The 12,150-nt window shown below is 41.7% G+C and overlaps 1 protein-coding gene across 3 annotated transcripts in view; it reads left to right on the forward strand.

The window, feature by feature from the left end:
* Nucleotides 1-12,150, forward strand: part of LOC139748772 (polyadenylate-binding protein 2-like) — a 284,468-nt gene that overhangs the window by 94,418 nt on the left and 177,900 nt on the right. The gene's annotated exons all lie outside the window — the stretch shown is intronic.

Below are 12,150 nucleotides of genomic sequence, written 5' to 3' on the forward strand. Positions count from 1 at the left end.
AATTTACCAGGAATACTCAACAAACTTATACCTCTGTAATTTGAGCACTCACTCTTATCCCCTTTGCCTTTGTACAATGGCACTATGCACGCATTCCGCCAATCCTCAGACACCTCACCATGAGTCATACATACATTAAGTAATCTTACCAACCAGTCAACAATATAGTCATCCCCCTTTTTTTTTAATATATTCCAGTGCAATACCATCCAATCTTGCTGCCTCGCCGGCTTTCATCTTCCGCAAAGCTTTTACTACCTCTTCTCTGTTTACCAAATTATTCTCCCTAACCCTCTCACTTTGCACACCACCTCGAACAAAACACCCTGTATCTGCCACTCTATCATCATACACATTCAAGAAACATGTCCAATCGCATGTTTACCAAATGGCATCCTAACTTTGTCTCTTTGATGCATATCAACTGACTGTTATATTTCTGTCTTGTGTCTCCCCGATGATGTGATTATTACACGAAAGTGCACTTTGAAACTTATGTTGCATTTTCCCCGTGGACTCAGGAATATCTTGATCACGTGCAAAATTTTGATTCTTTCCCATATATATACATGTATATGAGTGGATGGGCCATTCTTTGTTTCCTGGTGCTACTTTGCTGATGCGGGAAACTGTGCTCTGGTATGATGAAATTTATAAATGCATCTTTTTTCTAAGCGCACTTACTCTTTCCACTTCCCTATCACTCTTATCATTTCCTCTTTTCTGAATGCCTATACAAATCTTCACTCATTCCTCTATTAGGTAATGATCCCACCAGCTGCCTTGCTCAACACATTCATATCCAAGAGGTTTTCCTTCTTCACAATTAGTATGTAATCATTTGATGCCTCTTAACCTCTTTCCTACTCACCCACGTTAAGTTATGAATGTCTCACTTTTAAAAGCAGTTTTCCCTTTCTTTGGACTTTTTCAGCACACCTCCACAAGTTGTTCACTATACCTGTAACTTCACTGAATACCTCGTTTCTCTGATTATACCCTCAACTGCCATATTACTCATTCTTGCATTTTACTCGCCTTTCATTGATACCCAGTTTCTTGCATCATACCTGCTGACACACACTCTCAGCCACTCCCCAAATTCTTGCCTCACTTGCTTTTCATTGCCAAGGGCACAGTCAATTAATAATAGTCACCCATCTCTTGCAGTCCACTCTCATTTTTACCCACATCAGTCTGAAAGTCACTTCTTTACACTCTCACACATTCCCTCAACTCCTGCTTTATCAGTAGTGTTATATCTCCTTAGCTTTACTCTCATACTAACCCGTTTTTATCCCTGTGACAATCTCAAACCAGTTATCCCCTCTACCCTTGAGTCTTGTTTCATTCAGAGCCATAACATCTATGTTCCTATCCTCAAACATATATTCCTATCCTCAAACAGCCCACCTATCTCTCCCCTATTTTCTCATCTTGGTGTGATTCACAAATTCAGATGCCTTATCCTGAGCTTTTGAGGAAGATAAGCATTCCTCACATGGTTCCATCTTTTAGAAATTGCAGTATGTTGGGGGTCTCGCCCTCTGCTCCTTCCTGTCTTAATCACCCTTTAAAACATGTTGGGAACATAGAGGTGGAATTCTTTCTCCCCCACCCCAACAGAAGTATGGTTTGTAATTTGAACATTCAATATTGTCCTCATTGCCATTATATAAGGGCACTATACATGCATTCTACCAGTCTTCAGGCACATTATACAGTAGTGAAAAGCCTGACAGACTAGTTATCAACAGTGAGAACCCCTTTCTTGAGAAACACAGAAGCAGTTACATCCACTCCTGCTTCTGTGGGACACTTCATTTTAAAGGTTTTCCGTGCCTCCTCTCTTGTCATTAAACCATTCACCATAATTCTTTCTGCTCTCCATACATCCTTGTCCATAACACAGCACATCCACCACCTTATTATGTAGCATATTGAGCAGTCCTTTAAAATAATGATTCCATCTCCTTATCACCAGTCCATTGCATATCATCACCTATTTTTACTTTGTGGAGAGATAGCTTTGCACTAAACTTTGCACTGTTGGGTCCAATGTCTTGAATATTACCTACTATTGTATAACTTTTCACCTCGTTTTCTTTATTTGTCATTCATCCACCACTGTAATTGCATACAAGGACTACTTCAAATATTTTTTAAGTTGCTAGCTTAATATCATATTACTTCATCTGGTTTTTCTCTTCCTACATCTTTCGAAGAATTGTTCACTGCTTATGTCATCAATCTGTTTTAAAAACTTAAAGATTGTGATAAAGTTTTGCCATTAACTTAGTTCTCTTTAATGTGGCACCATCTTTGTTGCTTTTATTTGAACTCTTTCTATTTGCTCTCTCTGCTTTTTAAGGTATGATCAAACTTGGGAAGCATATTCCAGTTTTGGCCTTGTGCATATTGTGGACTGCTTGCTAATTAATTCTTTACCCATGAACTTGAATGCAGTTCTGGTAATTGTTAGCAGACTGTTGGTCTCCTTAACTGCTCCCCTAAAGTGGGGTTCTGGTAACAGGTTCTCTCTTAGACACAGATTACTGAAGCTGATTTCTTGCTTGATGATATTCACATTAGTTAGAAGTAGTGGGTAGGAGCAGTAGGTAGTAGTAGTAGTCAGTAGAGACATTAGATAGGAGCCTTTGCAAACACTGTGCTAGAGTTGCCTTCTGCCAATAGCTAGTTAAGGGTGAGGTACTAAAGGTTAAGAAGTGGCACTAGACCTCACTAGTTATGGAGAGTCTTTTGCCATGGCCACTCCCTCGTGGGAGTTTTAATTGGAACAGGCCTCACGGATATAGACAGATAGATGATGTTCAAATTGAGGCCTTCTTTCACTGTGATTCATGCTCATAACTCTGCATTTGTTTGGGTTGAACTTTATCAACCACAGCTCCTTTTCTACCTCTAGGCCCCATAAAACTTTCCATGGTTTACCCCAGATACTTTACATTCCCTGGTTCAATCCATTGACAGGACGTCGACCCCAGTATACCACATTGTTCCAATTCACCCTATTCCATGCACGCCTTTCACCCTCCTGTATGTTCAGACCCCAATTGCTCAAAATCTTTTTCACTCCGTCCTTCCACCTCCAATTTGGTCTCCCATTTCTCCTCATTCCTTCCACCTTTGACATATATATGTCAATGTCACCTTTGTCAATCTTTCCTCACTCATTCTCTCCATGTGACCAAACCATTTCAGTACACTCTCTTCTGCTCTCTGAACCACACTTTTTATTACCACATATCTCTCTTACCCTTCCATTACTTACTCGATCAAACCACCTCAAGCCACATATTGTCCTTAAACATCTCATTTCCAACATATCCACCCTACTCCGCTCAACCTAATCTATAGCCCAGGTCTCGCAACCATATAACATTGTTGGAACCATTATTTCTTCACACATACCCATTTTTGCTCCGAGATAACATTCTTCCCTACACATTCTTCAACGCTCCCAGAAACTTTGCTCCCTCCCCCACCCTGTGACTCACTTCTGCTTCCATGGTTCCATCCACTGCTAAATCCACTCCCAGATATCTAAAACACTTCACTTCCTCCAGTTTTTCTCCATTTAAACTTACTTCTCAATTAACTTGTCCCACAGTCCTACTGAACCTAATAACCTTGCTCTTTTTCTTTTCACATTTACTTTCAGCTTTCTTCTTTCACACACTTTACCAAACTCAGTCACCATCTTCTGCAGTTTCTCACCTGAATTAGCCACCAGTGCTGTATCATCACCGAACAACAACTGACTCACTTCCCAAGCCCTGTCATCCTCAACAGACTGCATACTTGCCCCTCTCTCCAAAACTTTCGCATTTACCTCCCTAACAACCCCATCCATATACAAATTAAACAGCCATGGAGACATCATGCACCCCTGCTGCAAACTGACATTCACTGAGAACCAGTCACTTTCCTCTCTTCCTACTTGTACACATGCCTTACAACCTCGATAAAAACTTTTCACTGCTTGTAGCAACTTCCCTCCCACACCATATACTCTTGATACCTTCCACAGAGTGTCTCTATCAACTAGATCAAACTTACCTCCCAAACCATATACTCTTAATACTTTCCATAGAGCATCTCTATCAACTCTATCATATGCCTTCTCCAGATCCATAAATGCTACATACAAATCCATTTGTTTTTCTAAGTATTTCTTGCATACATTCTTTAAAGCAAACACCTGATCCACACATCCTCTACCACTTCTGAAACCACACTGCTCTTTCCCAATCTGATGCTCTGTACATGCCTTCACCCTCTCAATCAATGCTCTCCCATTTAATTTCCCAGGAATACTCAACACACTTATACTCTGTAATTTGAACACTCGCCTTTATCCCCTTTGCCTTTGTACAATGGCGCTATGCATGCATTCTGGCAATCCTCAGCTACTTCACCATGAACAGTACATCACTGAATATTCTCACCAACCAATCAACAACACAGTCACCCCCTTTTTTAATAAATTCCACTGCAATACCATCCAAACCCGCTGCCTTGCCGGCTTTCATCTTCCACAAAGTTTTCACTACCTCTTCTCTGTTTACCAAATCATTCTCCCTAACCCTCTCACTTCGTGCACCACCTTGACCAAAACACCCTATATCTGCCACTCTACCATCAAACACATTCAGCAAACCTTCAGAATACTCTTTCCACCTCCTTCTCCCTTCACCACTACCCCCTTTACTGATGTTCCCATTTTTTCTCTTGTCTTACGCACTTTATTTACATCCTTCCAAAACATTTTTTTTACCCTCCCTAAAATTTAATGATACTCTCTTACCCCAACTCTCATTTGCCCTCATTTTCACCTCTTGCACCTTTCTCTTGACCTCCTGTCTCTTTCTTTTATACATCTCCCAGCCATTTGTACTATTTCTGTGCAAAAATTGTCCAAATGCCTCTCTCTTCTCTTTCACTAACAATCTTACTTCTTCATCCCACCACTCACTACCCTTTATAATCTGACCACCTCCCACCTTTCTCATGCCACAGGCATCTTTTGTGCAAGCCATCACTGCTTCCCTAAATACATCCCATTCCTCCTCCACTCCCCTTACGTCCCACTCCCCTTACGTCATTTGCTCTCACCTTTTTCCATTCTGCACTCAATCTCTACCGGTACTTCCTCAGACAAGTTTCCTTTCCATGCTCACTTACTCTCACCACTTTCTTCATCCCAACATCCTTCTTTTTTCTGAAAACCTTTACAAATCTTCACCTTCCCCTCCACAAGATAGCGATCAGACATCCCTCCAGTTGCCCCTCTCAGCACATTAACCTCCAAAAGTCTCTCCCTCATGCGCCTATCAATTAACACGTAATCCAATAATGCTCTCTGGCCATCTCTCCTACTTGCACACGTATAGTTATGTATATTCTCAATCACCAGTCCTTTTTCAGCACACAAATCTACAAGCTCTTCACTATTTCCATTTACATCACTGAACACCCCATGTACACCAATTTTTCCCTCAACTTCCACATTACTCACCTTTGTATTCAAATCACCCATCACTATAACCCAGTCTCCTGCTGCTCCCAAAACACTTGCCTCTCATGATCTTTCTTCTCATGCCCAGGTGCATAGGCCCCAATAATTACCCATCTCTCTCCATCCACTCTCAGTTTTATCTATATCAATCTAGAGTTTATGTTCTTACACTCTATGACATACTCCCACAAGTCATGTTTCAGTAGTGCTACTCCTTCCTTTGCTCTTGTCCTCTCACCAGCCCCTGACTTTACTCCCAAAACATTCCCAAACCATTCTTCCCCTTTACCCTTGAGCTTCGTTTCACACAGAGCCAAAACAACCAGGTTCCTTTCCTCAAACATACTACCTATCTCCTTTTTTCTCATCTTGGTTACATCCACACACATTTATACACCCCAATCTGAGCCTTTGAGGAGGAATGGATGAAGGCAGCATGTATGAATATGTGTATATGTCTGTGTATGTATATGTATATATACATTGAAATGTATAGGTATGTATATGTGCATGTGTGAGCTTTTATGTATATACATGTGTATGTGGGTGGGTTGGGCCATTCTTTCGTTTGTCTCCTTGTGCTACCTCGCTAACGCAGGAGACAAAGTATAATGAAAAATGTAATATATGTTTTGCACAATGTCACTATCTATGCATTCCACCAATCCTCAGGCACTTCAGCATGAACCATACATACATTGAATATCCTCACCAACCAGTCGAGAACACAGTTACCCCATTTTTTAATGAATTCCACAGCAATACCATCTAAACCCGCCGCCTTGCCGGCTTACCTCCATATTAGCCCCCTTCACCGATGTTCCCATTTGTTCTCTTGTCTTATGCACTTTATTTACCTCTTTCCAAAACATCTTTTTATTCTCCCTAAGATTTAATGATACTCTCTCACCCCAACTCTCATTTGCCCTCTTTTTCACATTTTGCACATTTCTCTTGACCTCCTGCCTGTTTCTTCTGTACACCTCCCAGTTATTTGCACTATTTCCCTGCAAAAATTGTCCAATGCCTCTCTCTTCTCTTTCACTAATAATCTTACTTCTTCATCCCACCACTCACTACCCTTTCTAATCTGTCCACCTCCCACCTTTCTCATGCCACAGGCATCTTTTGCACAAGCCATCACTGCTTCCCTAAATACATCCCATTCCTCCCCGACTCCCCTTACGTCCTTTGCTCTCACCTTTTTCCATTGTGTACTTAATCTCTCCTGGTACTTCCTCACACCAGTCTCCTTTCCAAGCTCACTTACCCTCACCACTTTTCACCTTAACATTCTCTCTTCTTTTCTGAAAACCTCTACATATCATTACCTTCGCTTCCACAAGATAATGATCAGATATCCCTCAAGTTGCCCCTCTCAGCACATTAGCATCAGAAGCCTCTTTTACATGCCTATCAGTTAACATGTAATCCAGTAACACTCTTTGGCCATCTCTCATACTTACATATATATACTTATGTTTTTTTTTTTTTTTTTTTTTTTTTTTTTTTTTTTGCTGTCTCCCGCGTTTGCGAGGTAGCGCAAGGAAACAGACGAAAAAAATGGCCCAACCCACCCCCATACACATGGAGATACATACGTCCACACACGCAAATATACATACCTACACAGCTTTCCATGGTTTACCCCAGACGCTTCACATGCCCTGATTCAATCCACTGACAGCACGTCAACCCCGGTATACCACATCGATCCAATTCACCCTCCTGCGTGTTCAGGCCCCGATCACACAAAATCTTTTTCACTCCATCTTTCCACCTCCAATTTGGTCTCCCACTTCTCCTCGTTCCCTCCACCTCCGACACATATATCCTCTTGGTCAATCTTTCCTAACTCATTCACTCCATGTGCCCAAACCATTTCAAAACACCCTCTTCTGCTCTCTCAACCACGCTCTTTTTATTTCCACACATCTCTCTTACCCTTACGTTACTTACTCGATCAAACCACCTCACACCACACATTGTCCTCAAACATCTCATTTCCAGCACATCCATCCTCCTGCACACAACTCTATCCATAGCCCACGCCTCGCAACCATACAACATTGTTGGAACCACCATTCCTTCAAACATACCCATTTTTGCTTTCCGAGATAATGTTCTCGACTTCCACACATTCTTCAAGGCTCCCAGGATTTCTGCCCCTCTCCCCCACCCTATGATTCACTTACGCTTCCATGGTTCCATCCGCTGCCAGATCCACTCCCAGATATCTAAAACACTTTACTTCCTCCAGTTTTTCTCCATTCAAACTTACCTCCCAGTTGACTTGACCCTCAACCCTACTGTACCTAATTACCTTGCTCTTATTCACATTTACTCTTAACTTTCTTCTTTCACACACTTTACCAAACTCAGTCACCAGCTTCTGCAGTTTCTCACATGAATCAGCCACCAGCGCTGTATCATCAGTGAACAACAACTGACTCACTTCCCAAGCTCTCTCATCCACAACAGACTTCATACTTGCCCCTCTTTCCAAAACTCTTGCATTCACCTCCCTAACAACCCCATCCATAAACAAATTAAACAACCATGGAGACATCACACACCCCTGCCGCAAACCTACATTCACTGAGAACCAATCACTTTCCTCTCTTCCTACACGTACACATGCCTTACATCCTCGATAAAAACTTTTCACTGCTTCTAACAACTTGCCTCCCACACCATATATTCTTAAAACCTTCCACAGAGCATCTTTATCAACTCTCTCATATGCCTTCTCCAGATCCATAAATGCTACATACAAATCCATTTGCTTTTCTAAGTATTTCTCACATACATTCTTCAAAGCAAACACCTGATCCACACATCCTCTACCACTTCTGAAACCACACTGCTCTTCCCCAATCTGATGCTCTGTACATGCCTTCACCCTCTCAATCAATACCCTCCTATATAATTTACCAGGAATACTCAACAAACTCATACCTCTGTAATTGAAGCACTCACTCTTATCCCCTTTGCCTTTGTACAATGGCACTATGCACGCATTCCGCCAATCCTCAGGCACCTCACCATGAGTCATACATACATTGAATAACCTTACCAACCAGTCAATAATACAGTCTCTCCCTTTTTTAATAAATTCCACTGCAATACCATCCAAACCTGCTGCCTTGCCGGCTTTCATCTTCCGCAAAGCTTTTACTACCTCTTCTCTGTTTACCAAATCATTTTCCCTAACCCTCTCACTTTGCACACCACCTTGACCAAAACACCCTATATCTGCCACTCTACCATCAAACACATTCAACAAACCTTCAAAATACTCACTCCATCTCCTCACATCACCACTATTTGTTATCACCTCCCCATTTGCGCCCTTCACTGAAGTTCCCATTTGCTCCCTTGTCTTACGCACTTTATTTACCTCCTTCCAGAACATCTTTTTATTCTCCCTAAAATTTAATGATACTCTCTCACCCCAACTCTCATTTGCCCTCTTTTTCACCTCTTGCACCTTTCTCTTGACCTCCTGTCTCTTTCTTTTATACATCTCCCACTCAATTGCATTTTTTCCCTGCAAAAATCGTCCAAATGGCTCTCTCTTCTCTTTCACTAATACTCTTACTTCTTCATCCCACCACTCACCACTCATATACTTATGTATATCTCTCTTTTTAAACCAGGTATTCCCAGTCACCAGTCCTTTTTCAGCACACAAATCTATAAGCTCTTCACCATTTCCATTTACAACACTGAACACCACATGTACACCAATTATACCCTCAACTGCCACATTACTTACCTTTGTATTCAAATCATCCATCTCTGTAACCCGGTCTTGTGCATCAAAGCTGCTAACACACTCACTCAGCTGCTCCCAAAACACTTGCCTCTCATTATCTTTCTTCTCATGACTAGGTGAATGGGCACCAATTATTACCCATCTCTCCATCCAATTCCAGTTTTACCCATATCAATCTAGTTCCTTTCTTACACTCTGACATACTCCCACAACTGTTTCAGGAGTAGTGCTACTCCTTCCTTTGCTCTTGTCCTCTCACCAACCCCTGACTCTACTCCCAAGACATTCCCAAACCAGAGGTATACATTTGTTGAGTATTAATGGGAAATTAATTGGGAGGGTATTGATTGAGAGGGTCAAGGCATATACAGAGCATCAGATTGGGGAAGAGCGGTGTGGTTTCAGAAGTGGTAGAGGATGTGTGGATCAGGTGTTTGCTTTGAATAATGCATGTGAGAAATACTTAGAGAAACAAATGGATTTGTTTGTAGCATTTATGTATCTGGAGAAGGCATATGATAGAGTTGATAGAGATGCTCTATGGGAGATATTAAGAGTATATGGTTTCGGAGGTAAGTTGCTTGAAGCAAAGCTTTTATTGAGGATGTAAGGCATGCATACGAGTAGGAAGAGAGAAAAGTGATTGGTTCCCTGTGAATGTTGGTTTGCGGCAAGGGTGTGTGATGTCTCCATGGTTGTTTAATTTGTTTATGGATGGGGTTGTTAGGGAGGTAAATGCTAGAGTTTTGGAGAGAGTCAAGTATGCAGTGTGTTGTGGATGAAAGGGCTTGGAAAGTGAGTCAGTTGTTGTTCGCATCAGTTGTTGTGCACTGATGACACAGCGCTGGTGGCTGATTCGGGTGAGAAGCTGCAGAAGTTGATGTCTGAGTTTGGTAAAGTGTGTGAAAAAGAAGAAAGCTGAGAGTAAATGTGAATGAGAGCAAGGTTATTAGCTTCAGTAGGGTTGAGGGACAAGTCAATTGGGAGGTAAGTTCGAATGGGGAAAAACTGGAGGAAGTGAAGTGTTTTAGATATGTGGGAGTGGATTTAGCAGTGGATGGAACCATGGAAGCAGAAGTGAGTCACAGGGTTGGGGAGGGGGCGAAGGTTCTGGGAGCATTGAAGAATGTGTGGAGCGCGAGAAGATTATCTCGTAGAGCAAAAATGGGTATGTTTGAAGGAATAGTGGTTCCAACAATGTTATATGGTTGTGAGGCGTGGGTTAAAGATAGGGTTGTGCGGAGGAGGGCGGATGTGTTGGAAATGAGATGTTTAAGGACAATATGTGGCGTGAGGTGGTTTGATCGAGTAAGTAACGAAAGGGTAAGAGCTATGTTTGTTAATAAAAAGAGTGTGGTTGAGAGAGGAGAAGAGGGTGTGTTGAAATGGTTTGGTCACATGGAGAGAATGAGTGAGGAAAGATTGACAAAGAGGATAAATGTGTCAGAGGTGGAGGGAACGAGGAGAAGTGGGAGACCAAATTGGAGGTGGGAGGATAGAGTGAAAAAGATTTTCAGTCATCGGGTCCTGAACATGCAGGAGGGTGAAAGGTGTGCAAGGAATATAGTGAATTGGAACAGTGTGGTATACCGGGTTGGATGTAATGTCGGTGGATTGAACCAGGGTATGTGAAGTGTCTGGGGTAAACCATGGAAAGTTTTGTGGGGCATGGATGTGGTAAGGGAGCTGTGGTTTCGGTGCATTACACATGACAGCTAGAGACTGAGTGTGAACGAATGTGGCCTTTGTTGTCTTTTCTTACTTCTACCTTGCGCGCATGAGGAGGGAGGGGGGGTGCCATTTTATGTGTGGCAGGTTGGCGGTGGGAATGAATGAAGGCAGTATTTATGAATATGTACATGTTTATATGTATATATCTGTTTATGTATATGTATGTATACATTGAAATTTATAGGTATGCATATGTGCATGTGTGGGCATTTATTTATATACATGTGTATGTGGGTGAGTTGGGCCATTCTTTCATCTGCTTCCTTGCGCTACCTCGCTAACGTGGGAGACAACGACAAAGTATAATGAATATAAATGGTTTACCCCTGATGTTTCACATGCCCTTGTTCAGTCCATTGACAACATGTCAACCCCAGTATACCACATCGTTCCAATTCACTCTATTCCATGCACACCTCTCACCCATTATATGTTCAAGCTGTAGTCGCTCAAAATCTTTTTCATTCCATCCTTCCTCCTTCAATTTGATCATCCGCTTCGCCTTGTTTCCTCCCATTCTGACACATATATCTTTTTTCAATCTTTCCTCATTCATTCTCTTCATATGTCCATACCATTTCAACACACCCCAAGGGATGGAAGAATAGATTGGTTCTCTGTGGACTTCTGAATAGATTGGTTCTCTGTGGACTTCTGCCATTACCAGGATTCGAATCTATGTGCTTGAACCTGTGCGGCCTGTGAATATGTCACAGGAACACTAACTGCTACACCACGGGAGTCCATGTGAACTTTATTATTTTGTAGAACATACTGTGCAGTAGATTCAGTTAAGTGATTTTAGAATGTTAAAAGCAGGTAATGATGAAAACAGAAGTGCATGAGGGGGATGGTTTGTCATCCAAATTTAGCCATCACTCCATTCATGATGTTTATAATCTTCTTTCTGAACTCCTGCTTGCATTAGAGAGAGTAAGTGTATGTGCAAATCAAGACTCCATTTTCCAAATTTTAGAGAGCCAGAATCTATTAGTAATTCATGTGATTGATCGACTTTATGCATTTAGGCAGCAGTCCAAAATCTAGACATACAACATTTATTTTTCCTACTTGATTCCTGTTTCCTGCATTAACAAGGTAG

This window comes from Panulirus ornatus, chromosome 5, assembly GCF_036320965.1.
Source record: "Panulirus ornatus isolate Po-2019 chromosome 5, ASM3632096v1, whole genome shotgun sequence".
Classification (NCBI taxonomy): domain Eukaryota; kingdom Metazoa; phylum Arthropoda; class Malacostraca; order Decapoda; family Palinuridae; genus Panulirus; species Panulirus ornatus.